Genomic DNA, 15,352 nt, shown 5'->3' on the forward strand with positions numbered 1-15,352 from the left:
CACAAAACTGGATTTTGTGCTGTGCTTCTCAGCAATGTACTTTTTATCTGAACAATATCCCATGAAAATAGTCTCTAATCACTAAGTATAGACCTTCATGATCCTTCCTGAATGATAACGTGATGCGACATTATATGAACAAAGTCTAATTTATATTAATCAATTGCTTATTTGGGAAGCTTAAGAGGTTCCCAAGTTTTTTTGTTTTTGTAAGTAAAGCGCCGATGAGCCACCTGACACGCGCACTTGGAACCTTTGTCCCATCCTCTCCTTATGACCAACATGTCAGCGGAAGGCCGCCTCCAGGGCCCCCCCTTCCAGCCCCACCACCAGGTGCAGGCTCGCTGCTTCTGTACAATGAGGGAGGACGCCACGCTGGTCAGTCCCCGTCCTGCCCGGCTGGCCCGTGTCTTCAGCACATCCCTTCAATTCAAGGCACGGTAAGGGGGCTCCGGCTCTTCCTCAGTTTACCTCCTGTGATGTTCCTCTACCTGTCGAAGCCTCTCCTTCCACTTGATCCTGTCTGCAGGTTTCAGGAGAAACGTCTTGTGCTTGAGGCAAAAGTTCACGCCCACAACGCTGAGTCAAGCGGGGCCTGCCTGTCTCAGACAGAGGGTCACATGGCTTGCCGAGGTCACACTTTGGCAGGTGAAACCACAGTCCAGGTGACTGCATTCCTCGGTCCCCACTCGCCTGCCACAGTGTGTCTCCCGAACTCCCCATGACGCACGGCGGGCGATATCTGGCGGCCACCGGGAGCCGGAGGCACCCGGGACTCTGCTCTCCTGATCAGGCCTCCATCCCGTCAACGTGCTGGCCGTTCTCCAAGCAGATGCCACGCAGCGGTCTGGGGTGACGATTTCCCCTCTGGGTTTCAGCTTTAGAACCAAGCAGAAGAGCTTTAGGTGAGCTCAGGTGACTGAGGCTTTAGACTGTGGCGTGAGCTTGTATTTAAGGAGTCACAGAAGCCCCCACAGAAGGGAACAGTCCACAGTGCCGTTTGACCCGAGTTTAGAAGGCAGACTGAGAACTCTAAAATTAAGGGCTTTCCAAAGGACCCAAGTGCCAGCATGGGAGCAGGATGATGGGCACATGGGGATCACTAAACTATTTTCTCTAATTTATGTATATTTAAAATTTTCCATTGTAAAAAAAAGTTACCCAAAGAGTGATTCAAATAAACTTAGCTATAAGGATGTAGGTGCCCTAATGGATTTAAGAACATCTCTACTTTCAAACACGTACACACACACACACACACACACACACACACACACATCGAGTTTCACATTGCATCTTAGGGCATGTGAACATTAGTTTCCGTGCCCCATTTCATCACAAATTATTGAAAGTTTCGCACTGCAAGCTGCACTTTCCTTTTCTGGCTGGCGAATGGCGCTCTGCAAGGGAGAAGCCCATTCAGCCATCAGCCCAGGGGACTGGGATTTCTCCAGTTGGTCATGTGTCCTGGAGAGGGGGAGAGAAAGCACTTTCTGCTCTCACGTCCCAGACAAAGGCAGGGAGCCGGAGACAAGGAAGGCGCGTGAGCATGAGGGCCAGAAGTACAGGTGTCCCCTCCTAGGGGCACCCGACAGACCCCCAGCCAGCACCTTTCTCCTCCCTTGCAAACAGCTCTCACAGTGAGGTCATTAAAATGCTCCTGATTTATGGCGAGGCCGTGGTAACTTTACTGAGGCTACACAAAGCGTGGCAGTCATAACAGTTTTAGCAAAGCGAGTCCCGGGGAAACACATGGCCGGGCCTCCAGGAGCGACTGCTCCCCCTGCTCCGTAACTTGCTGAAAAATGGATTATGTAGGAGCTGCTGTGGTTTCGCAGCGGGATGGAGAGTAGGCCGTGGCCAAGGCGGCTGCAATCCAGATCTGCTTTATGAGATGGCATCTGCTGCTAGACAGCTCTCGGCTCTGTTCCTCTGGAAACCAGGAAGGGAGGCACTTGCAGGGTCGGGTGCCCCCACTCTCCCCTACCACCTCTGTCCTTATCAAGAGCCTCAACGCTGTCCGTCTCTAGCTTTCCTGAGGTCTGTGTTATTTTTTACTCACCTCTCAGGGGATCCCTTCCCAGATTTCATGCTGGAAATACATCACTGAGCCTCAGTTGTTCCAAAGGTGGCCTTCCAATGCACACCTGCACTAACTGGGGGGAAAGTGGGAAGGAGGTGTGCGTGGGAGGAGGGGAGCAGCCCTCGCTGCGCATTATGTGCTGAGGCATTTTCATCCAAAAGGAAGATGGATTGCCCACCAGGCACCAGCGTCTGACATGCAATTATGTCTATGCACCTGCATCTCGCCCCGTGCGTGGAATCCACAGGTGCAAACCTCGAGTCCAGAGACAGCCCTTTAAATCACACTGCTCTGCACTAGCCAGTGATTCCTGTTGGAGCGGGGAGCCGCTCCGAGGACAGTGCGTGGGAAGCTCATTCATGAAGTTCCTCATGCTGCGTTGTGCCCCTTCATCTGCCAGACCTTTCAGTGCGGAGAAATGCCGAATGTCTATGGCCTTCCCAGCTTCCCACAGCGGGGAGCTGTGTTTGTTTCCTGGTGGTTGTCTTGAGCGTCTGACCCCAAGAGAGAGGCTATTCTGGGTTCTCAGACTTCTCTGGCGCTCACACCCCGCCCCCAGGCCCCATTCTGCGTCTGGTCTCTGGGAGTCACCAAAGGGAGCCTTCGAAACACAGACGCCCTCCATATTCCCACCAGCGCGACCACTGCTTTTCTCTGTGTCTTCCCAGGCAGCTGAACCTCCACCCCATTCCCGCTGGGTCTCTCCATCCTGTCCCCACACTCTCCTGCCCTCTTGGCCTCTCCTCTTCTTTGAGCCCCAATTGTACTGTGTCCTTCTTTGTCACTTTCCTCATTTTGCCATATATCATGGTTAATTGTGCGTGTCTCTTGCCCACGTTATTAATGATACAGTCAGGAGGCTGGGTGGTCTGGATGACCATGCTCTGGTCTGGCTGCTACGCCTCCACACCCTGCACAATTCGGTGCTCGTGGAACCTCCAAGCTACAAGTACCATTGTTCATTCCGCTTTGCAGATGAGGAAGCTGCATCTCAGAGTCACACATTCATTTAACAAATATACCTGGACTCCCCACTGGGGGCCAGATTCTGTCCTAGCGCTAGAGGCACAACGAATGAACAAAACGGACAGAAACACCAGCTTCATGGAGCATATGGTCCCCGTGCAGGAGAAAAGCTGTCCGCAAGGAAACGAATGACTGAGATTACCTCAGATGATAGTAGGTGCTATAATCCTTTATACGTGAACACAATAGAGAATCTCTGGGTGGGGCAGGGACCCAGGGGCAGGGAAGGGAAGGGGTTGGGACCTGAATGGTAAGAATGAGCTGCTTGAACTTGAAGAGGGAGAAGGACGACCAAGGGTAAAGGATCTGAGGACCAGAGAAAGGGGAGTCCAGGATGAGTGGCAGAGTGAGCCAGGAGAGGTGGGAGGTGACGGCAGGCAGGAGGGAGTGGTGGGACACATCCTGGTGGCATCCACACACACACGCATGACCAGTCGGAAGCTACAGGCCTGTATTCCGGCCCCCAGGATGGCTCAACGGGGCCCAACAACCACAGTAGCTCCTTCCATCATTCCATCGGGTGCCTGTGTGTGCTTAGCCTGCACTGGCTCCTTGAGTCCTCAGGACAGCCCTGCAAGGTGGTCATTCTGCAGTCAGGGATCCAGGGCAGGCCGAGGACGTGTGCTCATCCAGTCTGGCTCCTGACCACTCCCCCACGGTTGGCAGCAGTGGGTGTGCCGATGCCCCCTCTGAGTGATGTAGCCGGCATTGCCCACCCAAAGGCCAGGCTCCGAGGGAATGTGCAGGAGCAGCGACACTGCTCTCCGCTGGCATCACAGCCCTGGAGCGGTGTTCCCAGAAAGTCACCTGGCAGGGGCTGCTATTCTGAGAACCGGAGCCCAGGTTCCCCGAGAGTGGAATGCTGACCAAGTGCTTATTTCTTCCCAGAACTCAACACCTGTGCTCCGGAACTGAGTGGGGGGGAATCACAGCCCATGCTGGGTCCCTGGCTACCTCACCCCCCAGACAATTGGCTTAGCTCTTATGAACCTCATAATGATGCTGCGTCACCCCTGCATTAGCATCCCCTGTCTCCAAAGGGCCCCAGCTGTCATCAGTAATAGGTATCACCATGTCGGCAGGGGCAAGGGGTGAGAACTCTGGATGCTTCCTAAAGATTTTGTTTTCTTGTGACTCTTCAAAAATGAGATGCTCCAGTCACTCCCGACACCAGGAGACCACGTGTCACACAATTATTAGACTTTATTTATGAGACAAGCATCTGAGTTTTCTGAAAGCTGTCACTGTGCGGGTGTAAACTGACAGAGGGGTCCTTCCACGTCCACCCTGGGGATGCTGGGCTGGAAAATTACAGCGACGTCACTTCCATCGGGAATTTAAAAATCAAAATAAAGTGATCGACGGGGAAGGCACTTGCAGGTTCTAATTCCTCATGTCTGCTTTAAACACTTGAGAAAATATTAGCACATAAAAAAGAGCTAGGAGGATATAAACACAACTGTGTTAATATGAGCAGGGAGGGGTTTAGCTGTTGGTTCTTCCTCTTTAAAAAAGTCAATCCAGGGCCATGTGGGGGGTTCTGTCAGTTGAGCCTCTGACTCTTGATATCAGCTCGTGTCATGATCTCACGGTTGTGGGATCAAGCCCTGCGTCAGGCTCTGTGCTGACAGCATGGAGCCTGCCTGAGACTCTCTCTCTCTTTCTCTCTCTCTCTCTCTCTCTCTCTCTCTTTCTCTCTCTCTCAAAATAAAGAAATAAACATTTAGTGGGAAAAAGGTCAATCCATGCATACTAAAATTTGTGGTAACAGTATAAACACAGGCGCATATAAACAGACGTCTGCGGATCCCAACTATTGAGACCAAATCTCCTGTATCCCTGCATCAGGACATCCTTGTGCCCGGGACAGGTGGGGTCATGAAAGGCCCTCCCTACACAGAAGCTCAGCTGTCATTGATAGCAATTCCATAGGCACAAAATGGTCTGGGTACGTGTCTAGCTGCCTATGAAATTCTGGTGACCATACCTCCAGATCCTTTTGAAGACCCTCCTGATCTCAGCCAGGGTATCTTGCTCTCCCTGGCCACAGGTCCAGCAGGAAGCCAGCGCTGGGCCACTTGTATGCTTCCAGGCTAGCTACAAACAGAGGAAAGAATGGAAGGAATGGACAAGGCACATGCTTTCTAGCAGGGTCTCCCAGACAGGACTATTAACTAGCTTCTGCCAGCAAGCCTTTCTGGAGCGAAGGCCGGCATCCTTCCCTGTCGCCCTGTGTGGTCTGATTTTTCCTTGGCTCTCATAAGCTCCTCCACATCCTCCCAAAGATTTCCCTCCTGGCTCGATTCAGCCCGAGTGAGATGTGTGGTTGACAAGCCAAGTCCCCACATGATGCCATTGCCTGTGTGTAAGTTCAGACTTTAGCACAGGGAGTGTCCTGAAGACTTCCCCCAGTGGAAGCATCTTATATCATTGTGGCACCACGTCAAAGCCAAAACTTGACACTAGGGCGATAGTATTAACTACATTACAGACCTTATTCTATTCAGGTGTCCCCACTCTTACGTGAACTCTGACTGGTTCTTGGCCTTTGCCACGATCCTGTCATGAAGGCAGATGCCGTTCTATTACCCCAGCCTATGTGTGAAGAATCCAAGGCCCCAAAGAGCCCGACAAATGGGACCCGTGACCACTTTCCTTTGATGTCGGCAAAAGGCTCAGTGTCTGTATGGACAGCATGGCATACAGCAGGAGGCGGGTCAGCAGACTTGCGTCCGTGCAGGGAGGCAGCTGTGAATGAGTCTTTCACTGGGTGAGGTTATGGTTAGGTCTAGCAGGCATCTCATCCCCTACTCCAATTCCAAGGAGAATTTTTACCCTCTAGCCCTCCCTGCTGCCCTGGAGACACTGGCTACATGTTCCTTTGTTTTGCAAATGCAAGTAATTGGTAACACCCTCCCAGTACATTCTGAATATTGCCTATGAGATTGGGACAATGGAAGACCAGGCTGGCAGGTGCCCCCGACCTCTGTAGGAACAAGCCAGAGGCCTGTTTCAGATCTACGTCTGCACAAGGACAGAGGGGGGTGTATTTGTGAAATGCTTCTCAAATGTCAGTGGACTCTCAGATCACCTGGGTGTCTTGTTAAAAATGAAGATTCTGATTCCGTAGGTCTGGAGTGGGGCCTGAGAACCAGCATTTACACTAAGACCTCAGATAATGCTGATGCTGCTGTTCAGGCACTACACTTTAAGAGTCAAGAGCAGAGATAATATTATTATAGCTGAGCTTTCCATGAAAACTGAGTCCAAATGAGATGAGAATATTCAAATTAAGTTAGCAAGAAAGAAATTCATCCTTATCCAATGGATTTACTGTAATATGAATCAAGAGGCTGAGATCCTCATATAACCTTGAACAAGTTCCTTCACCGTTCTGTGCCTCAGTTTCTTCATGTACAAAATGGAGACTATAATAGCATTTACCTTGTGCCACGAGTATGAGATCTAAATGACATGACCCAGGTAAGCTCTGAGCAGAATGTTTCACCCAGAGTAAGAACCCAAGCTGACAGCGTGGCCGTCAGTGGGAAAGACGTGATGACAAGCGTGGTGATGGGGGTTGGTGGCAGTTGTGATGGCCCTGAGGACGATGGTGACGATGATGGCGGTGATTGTCTCTACTCAGTCCAAAGTGCTGTGTAACCAGAATGATTCTATCACCTGCATCAAGGAAGAAGCAGCAGGTGGCCTTGCCCGGGAAGGCCAGGTAGAGCACACCAGGCAGAGAGAAGGAAGAAGGGCATCACTCAAGGTAGAGAGAACAGTCTGCACCCTTACATATTTGTACCACACCCGTGTTTGGGTGGTATGGCTGGAACGTGTAATGGTTTTTAATGTGAATTTATTTATTTTGAGAGAGAGAGAGAGAGAGAGAGAGAGAGAGAGAGAGAGGGAGAGAGAATCCCAAGCAAGCTCTGCACTGTCAGCACAGAGCCCAATGTGGGGCTTGAACCCATGAGCCAAAGTCAAGAGTCAGACACTCAACTGACTGAGCCACCCAGGCACCCCTGGAGCTTGTGATTCTCAAGGATAGAGACCACCGTGCACTTGGTTGGCCAGTTGGACACCATCAAGCCTGAGCTCTCATCTCCACCGATCTCCAGTTGGTGTCCTTGCTGCGGCCGGCATGGAGAAAAGCCACGGCCGGAACCTCAGAGGAGGAAGGGGTAAGCCTGAAGCTTCTCTCCAGAGCTGTTGAGCTTGACTTATTGGTTTGGCTCCTTGCATACATCTTGGCGTTGATTTATTGAAGGTAATTCGTTCTCCTTTGTCACAGAAGTCACCTCACAGCAAGCCTCCCTTCCCAGTCAGGGGCACATTTAGGTTTCCCTGCCACACAGGACCCTGCTGAAATGATCTTCCTAGAAACACAGGTGTTAGACAACATGGGTGGGGCTGTTTTGGAACTCAACTCATTTTTGTCCCAACCAAGTACACTTTGGGATTAAAAACGTAATGCAGTTATTTTATAGAAGTGAATAATAAAGAAATCGTATAGAAATTGCTCTAAGATCAAAACATTAAAACAAAACCAAACTTTCACCTAAAGGCTACAGCAAAATGAGGCTAATATGTATTGCAACTACATAATCCCATTAAAGGCAAGATATTCTCAGGACACACACATCATGGTTTGGAAAGGGAAAAAAGCGGGAGAGACTTTGTCGACAGCAAAGTGGCCAAATTAAGAGTAGCCAATGTTTTTTCAATGTAAGTCCATACACACTTCAAAATGAAAGAACATTTTTCCATTAGCATGATGGATCTCTAAACAACACATGGAGCACAGGGAGGGTTTTCAGATCGATTCAGATTGACTAAAGTATGTATTTTTCTACGCAAATACATAAATGTATATAAAAATATTTTTATTTTTATTTTTTAATTTTTTTAATGTTTTATTTATTTTTGAGACAGAGAGAGACAGAGTGCGAGCAGGGGAGGGGCAGAGAGAGAGGGAGACACAGAATCCGAAGCAGGCTCCAGGCTCCGAGCTGTCAGCACAAAGTCTGACGCGGGGCTCGAACTCACAGACCATGAGATCGTGACCTGAGCTGAGGCTGGACACTTAGCCAACTGAGCCACCCAGGACCCCAAAAATATTTTTAAAGCTTAGAAAAACACAGAGAGACTTTTATTTGGAAGTTTCTCTCTCTCTCTCTCTCTCTCTCTTTCTCTCAAGAAAATTTATGCATCTTTTGCTTGTATAATTAATTTGTTAAGTGCCAAACCTGTAGCCAAGAGAAATTTGTTAGAAAATGCTCCTCTTCTGTAAACTGGTTCCTCTTTACAAGCAGGAAAGAGGCATCCTGCCCTTTCAAGTATGTGATGTGGCTTAGTCACTTGGATACTTCTGTGAGATGACCAGACATATTTTAGGGGAGAAACCAGCATCCAGAGAAGAGAAGCCAGCCAGCAAGCTGACCTTGAGTAAAACAGAGAAAATGGAAACAGGTTTCGTAATGCCTCTGTCACCACAAACAGAACCCACTGTGTCTAAGCCTCTCCTCCCAGCTCTGCTCTCGCCTCCATATCCATTCCAAAGGAACGTTTCCAATTTTCAATTCTCTAAGATCCTTGTAGGTGAAAGCAATAGCTAAAACATCACTGCCTAATCCAGGACGCTTTCAGACACATACTTAGATTCTGAAGGATGATGTATGTTCTGAACTGAATTGTGTACCCGTACTCCGCTCCCACCCAGATTCATATGTTGAAGCCCAACCCACCAATGTGACTGTATTCGGAGACGGGACCGTTATGGAGAAAATTAAAGTTAAATGAGGCCATAAGAGTGGGGCCCGAATCCAGTGGGACTGATGTCTTTATAAGGAAAGAGACAGACACCAAGGATACATGTGCACAGAGAGAAGGCATGTGACACATGACAGTGCAGCAGGAAGGTGGCTATCTGCAAGGCAAGGAGACATGTCTCAGGAGAAACCAAACCTACCAAACCTGAATCTGTGTGATAAGACTTCCATAACAAAATACCAGACCCCGAGGCTCTATTGCCTCAGAGTACTGGAGGCTGGACATCAAGATCAAGGTGTGGGCTGGGAGGATTCTTTCTGAGGGCTTGAGAAAGAATCTATTCTATGACTGCCCCCAGCGTTCTGGCGATCTTCAGTGTTCCTTGTTGTGTAGACATGCCTCCTGGATCCCTGCCTCCAGCATCACATGGCTTTCTCTCTGCATGCATGCCTGTGTCCAAATTACCCTTTTCATAAGGACACCAGTCATACTGGAATTGGGGCTCACTCTGATCCATGATGGCCTCATCCTAAGTAAATACATCTGCAACGACATTGTTCCCAAATAATGTCGTATTCCAAGGTACTAGGGGCTAGGATTCCAACATATGAATTTCAGGGACACAAAATTCCATCTGTAACAGATGGCCTTTCAGAACATTGACAAATCTAGTGGAGTATAGTCTCCAGTAAATCATGCTTCATTCACGGCAGTAACACCAATCACCAAATATCCATTAAATAAAATAAGAAGGACAAATCACACATAACAATATGTCATCTATCATTCATTAATGTATTAGGTGCCTACTGAGTTCCTATAACGTGCCAGCCAGCATCAAGTACTATACATGCAAAAAAGAACAACATGGATGTGTCCAGCATCTCTGGGACCTTTCAGCAAGTGCAGAGAATAATAAATAAGTATCCACAACAAACGTTACCAGTGACATGGCACTGAACATAGTAGGATACCACATCTTGAAATGGGAACGCCAACTGTTTTTGAAATGAGAACTCTACTCAATAATCCGTTTCCAGCCAAATTCCTAAGATAGGTTTTTTTGAGGGAACATCTAATAAAATATTTTCAAGTTTCATTGGGAAGAAGAAACATCAGAAATGGAAATGCTGAAAGAGAAAAATAATAGAAGTGTCTTATCAGATGCATTCTAACATGAAAGTGTGGGAAAGATTCTGCCGATGAAGAGTCTGGAGATGCCTGGTGATAACGACGGTACTTCATCGTGACGTACTTAATGCCAGTCAACTATACGTTTGAAGATGGTGAAGGTGGTAAATATTGTGTGCGTTTTGCCACAACAAAAACAAAATTGTGGCAAAGTATGGAACACGACCCCCTTCCGACATACTGAAAGGATTTAGTGTATGACTAGGCAGCCATGTTAACGCGGGAGGCATCAACACATAAATGATGATGGGATTAATGAATCTTTCGAGAAAAAAACAAAATCATTTCAAAATTCCATTCCTTATGATAACTGAGTAATTCCAGATACATTTAAAGGTTAATGTAAAAAAGAACTCTCAAAGTGCTGGAAGAACATTGAGTTGTAGAGTAAGCATCTTGCCGGAAGACCCCAAGCATGACAATAGCAATCCTATATAAAAAGTACTGATAGATTTGACCAAATCAAAGTGCTGTATCACACACATGTGCATTATAAAGATTTCAAGTTGGGACACCTGGCTGGCTCAGTTGGTTAAGTGTCCGACTTCAGCTCAGGTCGTGATCTCACACTTTGTGGGTTTGAGCCCCACGTTGGGCTCTGTGCTGACAGCTTGGAACCTGGAGCCTGCTTTGGATTCTCTGTCTTCCTCTCTCTCTGTCCCACCTCCACTTGTGCACGCTCTCTCTCCCTTTCTCTCTCTCTCTCTCTCTCTCTCTCTCAAAAATAAATAAACATTAAAACATTTTTTAAAGGTTTCAAGTTAAAAGGCAAATTCAGAACTTATGACAACAGGATAATATCCTTAGCACTGAAATAACCTTAACATATGTTGTCCAATAGAAACATGGGCAATGATCTCAAACATCTGTTTGACAAAAGAGGAAATAAATTTAATCCTCTGATCTGAATTAATCAAGAAAATGTGACTTCAAACAAAAGAGGAAACCTTCTTCCCCTCATCAGATTGGAAAAATTAACAATGAATAAAAATAAGCCGGCAACTTTCCTTGAATGTAGTTTTGTCAAATGTTACCAACGTTTAAAAACCCGCATTGATTTACATCATTTTCCTATCCATGGCCATCACGGGGCCAAAACTACATGGAAGGTAAGAGTAATGAGTGGAAGCAATCTGAAAGAACATGCTGCATTTTTTTTTTTTTGAACATGCTGCATTTTGATCCGAAGGTTCTCCAGGCCCTGACGACTGCTTTGCCCAGAGAAAATTCCTCTTCCCGTATGTACTTGTCGCCGCACACACAGGCTTGTCTCCAACATGTGCACAAGAAGAGATGCAAAGAACCCCTTTGGGGCTTCCTTCTGTAGTGATTTCCTTTGAATTCCTGAGAGCCTCCCTGTGCACACACATCCTCTCCCACCACATTCTCCGAGTGATTTCCATGGAACAAACCTATACCTCACACCCCGCTGTTCCGGTGGGAATTTCAGAGTGACCTTCCTCACCGCTTTTCCACTCTCTGTTCCATTTATTTCCAGTCTAATCTCTACTATGCCCTTCCCCCCCCACCCCCACTTGCTTTGGAGTTGGTTTGCTTTACCTTTTCTAGCTTCTTAAGGTAGAACTTTAGGTTGTTAATTGAGGATCTTCTTCTTAAAAACATCTCAGAACTGCGTTAGCCAGATCCCATAGCTTTGACGTGTGGTGTTTGTTGTGTCCTGCTTTCGTTCATTTGAAAGTACTTTCTAATCTGCCTTGAAATTTCGTCTTTGACCCACTGGTTATACGGGGGAATGTGTTTTAATTTCCATATACTACTGAATTTCCCAAATTTCCTTTTGTTATTAATTTTGGTTATCTCCGTTCTGGTCAGAAAACCTACTTCAAATGATTTTGAACCTTTTAAAATTATTAAATCCTGGTTTCTGGCCAATGACATGGTCTATCCTGGAGAAGGCTCCATGTGGCCTTTACAAGGATGTGTGTTCTGCTTCTCTCTCTGGAATGTGCTGTGCAGATTTATACAAAGTCTGGATGGTTTATAGCATTAAGAAGTCTTCTGTTTCCTTACAGGTCTTCTGCTGATGTGGGCTATCTGTTATTGAAAGTCTGCAGCTATTGTCGAATCGTCTGTTTCTTGCATCAATTCTCACTGCCCTTGGTGTATTTTGAGACTCCGTTGTTAAGTGGATATATGTGTACCATCATTATGTCCTTCTGGTGGACTGACTCTTTCAGCATTATAAAATATACCTCTTTGTCTCTAGTAACAGTTTTCTTCTGCATTAGGGTGAATTGTGTCTGATGTTAGTCTAGCCACCCCAGCTCTCTTCTGATTACTGTTTGCGTGTTAATAATTTGCCATCTTGTCGCTCTCATTCTGTTTATGTCTTTGAATCATAAGCCTCTCTTGTAGACAGCATATACTGGATCAGATTTGCTTTATTCTGTCTTTTGATTTGGAGTGTTCAATTTACTTAGATTTAATCTAACTACTGATAAGGTAGAATTTACATCTGCTATTTTGCTATTTGTTTTCTGTATGTCTTATGTCTTTTTATGCCTCTCTTCTGCCATTATGGCCTTCTTTAAAGCTAAATATATATTTCCTAGTGTAATATTTTAATTCCCCTATTATTTCATTTAAATTATTTTCTTAGTGGTTTCCCTGAGAATTACAATTGGCATCCTAACTTGAAATAATCTCCTTTGAATTAATAGCAAGTTACTTTCTTTTTTTTAATTTTTTTAACATTTATTTATTTTTGAGACAGAGAGAGACAGAGCATGAACGGGGGAGGGGCAGAGAGAGAGGGAGACACAGAATTGGAAGCAGGCTCCAGGCTCTGAGCCATCAGCCCAGAGCCTGACGTGGGGCTCGAACTCACGACCGTGAGATCGTGACATGAGCTGAGGTCGGACGCTCAACCGACTGAGCCACCCAGGCGCCCCAATAGCAAGTTACTTTCAATGGTAGTCTGAAACTGCTCTAGGCCAACTTTCTTTTCTTTCCCCTCCTTCTTCTATTATTGCCACACAAATTACATTTTCATACATCATACCCATCAACATAGTTGTATAATTGTTGCTTTTTTTTCTAATTGCCCTTTAAGTTAGATCAGAGATCCTGGAGGGAGAGCCCTCAGTCTTGAACATGCTCCCCGTGGGTTTTCACACATGGCTTTTATTATGTTGAGTCTGTTTCTTTCTGTTCATAGTTTCTTGATGTTTTTTTTTTAAATCATGAAAGGATGTTGAATTTTTGTCAAATACTTTTTCTGCATCAATTCTGATGACCATGTGGAATCTTTTTTATTTGTTCTTTTAATGTGGTGTATTAATCTGATTGACTTTCATACGTTGAAGCATCCTTGCAACCCAGGAATAAATCCCACCTGGTCGTGGTGTATAATGCTTCTACTATGCTGCCAAATTAGGTTTGTCAGGGTTTTGTGGGGTGTTTTTGCATCAACGTCCATAAGGGGCATTGGTCTGGAGTTTTCTTTTCCTGTTAGTGTCTTTTCTGATCTCATAAAATGAGTTAGAAAGTGTTCCCTCCTCTTCAACCTTTTGGGAAACTTTGAGAAGAATGGGTAAGTAGTGCTTTAAATATTTGGTAGAATTCACCATCTGGTCAAAAGCTTTTCTTTCTTTTTTTAAGTGAAGTGTAATTAACGTACACCGTGCTGTGAATTTCAGGTGTTGCACACAGCGAGTCACCACTTCCATGCCTGACTCAGTGCTTGCTCATCACCGTAGATGTACTCTTCATCCCCATCTCCTATTTTCCCCAAACGCCCTCCCACCTCCCCTCCAGCAACCACAAATGTGCTCCCTGTATTCAGAGTCTGCTTTTCATTTGTCTCTTTTGTTTGCTTGTTTATTTCTTAAATTTCTGGTTGGGATATTTTTGATTATTGATTCAATCTTCCTAATGAGTTGTAGATCTATTCAGATTTTCTATTTCTTCATGGTTAAGTCCTGGGCGGGGGAGAGTCTTGTGTTTCCAAGAATTGCTCATTTCACATAGGGTATCCAATTGGCTGGCATACCGTTATTCATAGTATCTCTTACAATAGTCTTTATTTCTGTAGAATTGGTAGCAACATCTTCATTTCCATCTCTGATTGCAGTAATTTGGATCTTTTCTTTTTTTTGTCTAGTCCAAAAGTTTGCCAATTTTGTTGATCTTTACAAAGAACCAACCTTCAGTTGCATTGATTTTCTCCATTGTTTTTCTTCTCTGTTTCATTGATGTCTCATCGGATCTTCATTAGTTCCTTTCTTCTGCTGGCTCTGGGTTTAGTTTGTACTTCTTTTTCCAGGTCCTCACATCAAGTTAGGTTGTTGGTTTGAGATCTCTGCTACTTTTAGTGCAAGCATTTATAGCTACAAATTTCCCTCTTAACACTGCTTTGCTGCCTCCCATGAGTTTCTGCATGTTGTGTTTTCATTTTCACATGTTTCTAGGCATTTTCTGATCTCCCCTGTATTTCTTCTTTGATTGATTGGCTGTTTAAGAGTCCATTGCTTTATTTCCACAAATCTGCCAGTTTCCCAGCTTTCTTCCTGTGGGTGATTTCTAACTTCATCATGCTGTGGTCAGAGAAGAGACTTTGTATGAGATTTATCCGTTAAAATATATTTAAACTCCACTTGTGGCCTCACCTGTGACCTGTGGCGCAGAGTGTCGTGTGTGCTGGAAAAAACATGTGTGCTCTCGCTGTCGAGAGGCATGTTCCACACATGTCTGCTTGTTCCATCCATTCCTGAGACTGGGGGGCTCACACCTCCAACTATTATTATAGACCCACGTCCCCCTTCCATTCTGTAAGTCTTCGCCTCATGAGTTTTGCTGGTCTGTTGTCGGGTATGTAGATGTTTATAACTGTCGTATCTTCTTGCTGTGTTGACATACACCTGACCTGGGTCCCACCGAGACAGGACTTCCCAAGCCGGTGACATTTCAGGCAGGGCACCTATTTCAGGAAAGTCAGATATCCGAAAGGATTTAACCATCCTGCCCCAACACCTCCCCATTTAGGATTTAAGGGAGGAGTTCTGGGCCCCGTGCTCTACAGAGGAGTAGGGACAAAAGCTCAGGAATCTGCCAGGAGCCATGGGATTGTTTCCTCCAAGAAAGAATCAGCCTACCACTATTAAAAATAGCTTGTTCACAAAACACTACAAAATAGCTCTTCATCTACAAAATCGCCATGGCAAATATCACCCCAGTGAATTAGGTGTTTGTGTGTTTTGCTGAAAATGGTATCTTTTCTGAAAGATTGCTACCTAAATAAGAATGCTCTGGAGATCC

Source organism: Neofelis nebulosa, chromosome 9 (genome assembly GCF_028018385.1).
Source record: "Neofelis nebulosa isolate mNeoNeb1 chromosome 9, mNeoNeb1.pri, whole genome shotgun sequence".
Classification (NCBI taxonomy): Eukaryota; Metazoa; Chordata; class Mammalia; order Carnivora; family Felidae; genus Neofelis; species Neofelis nebulosa.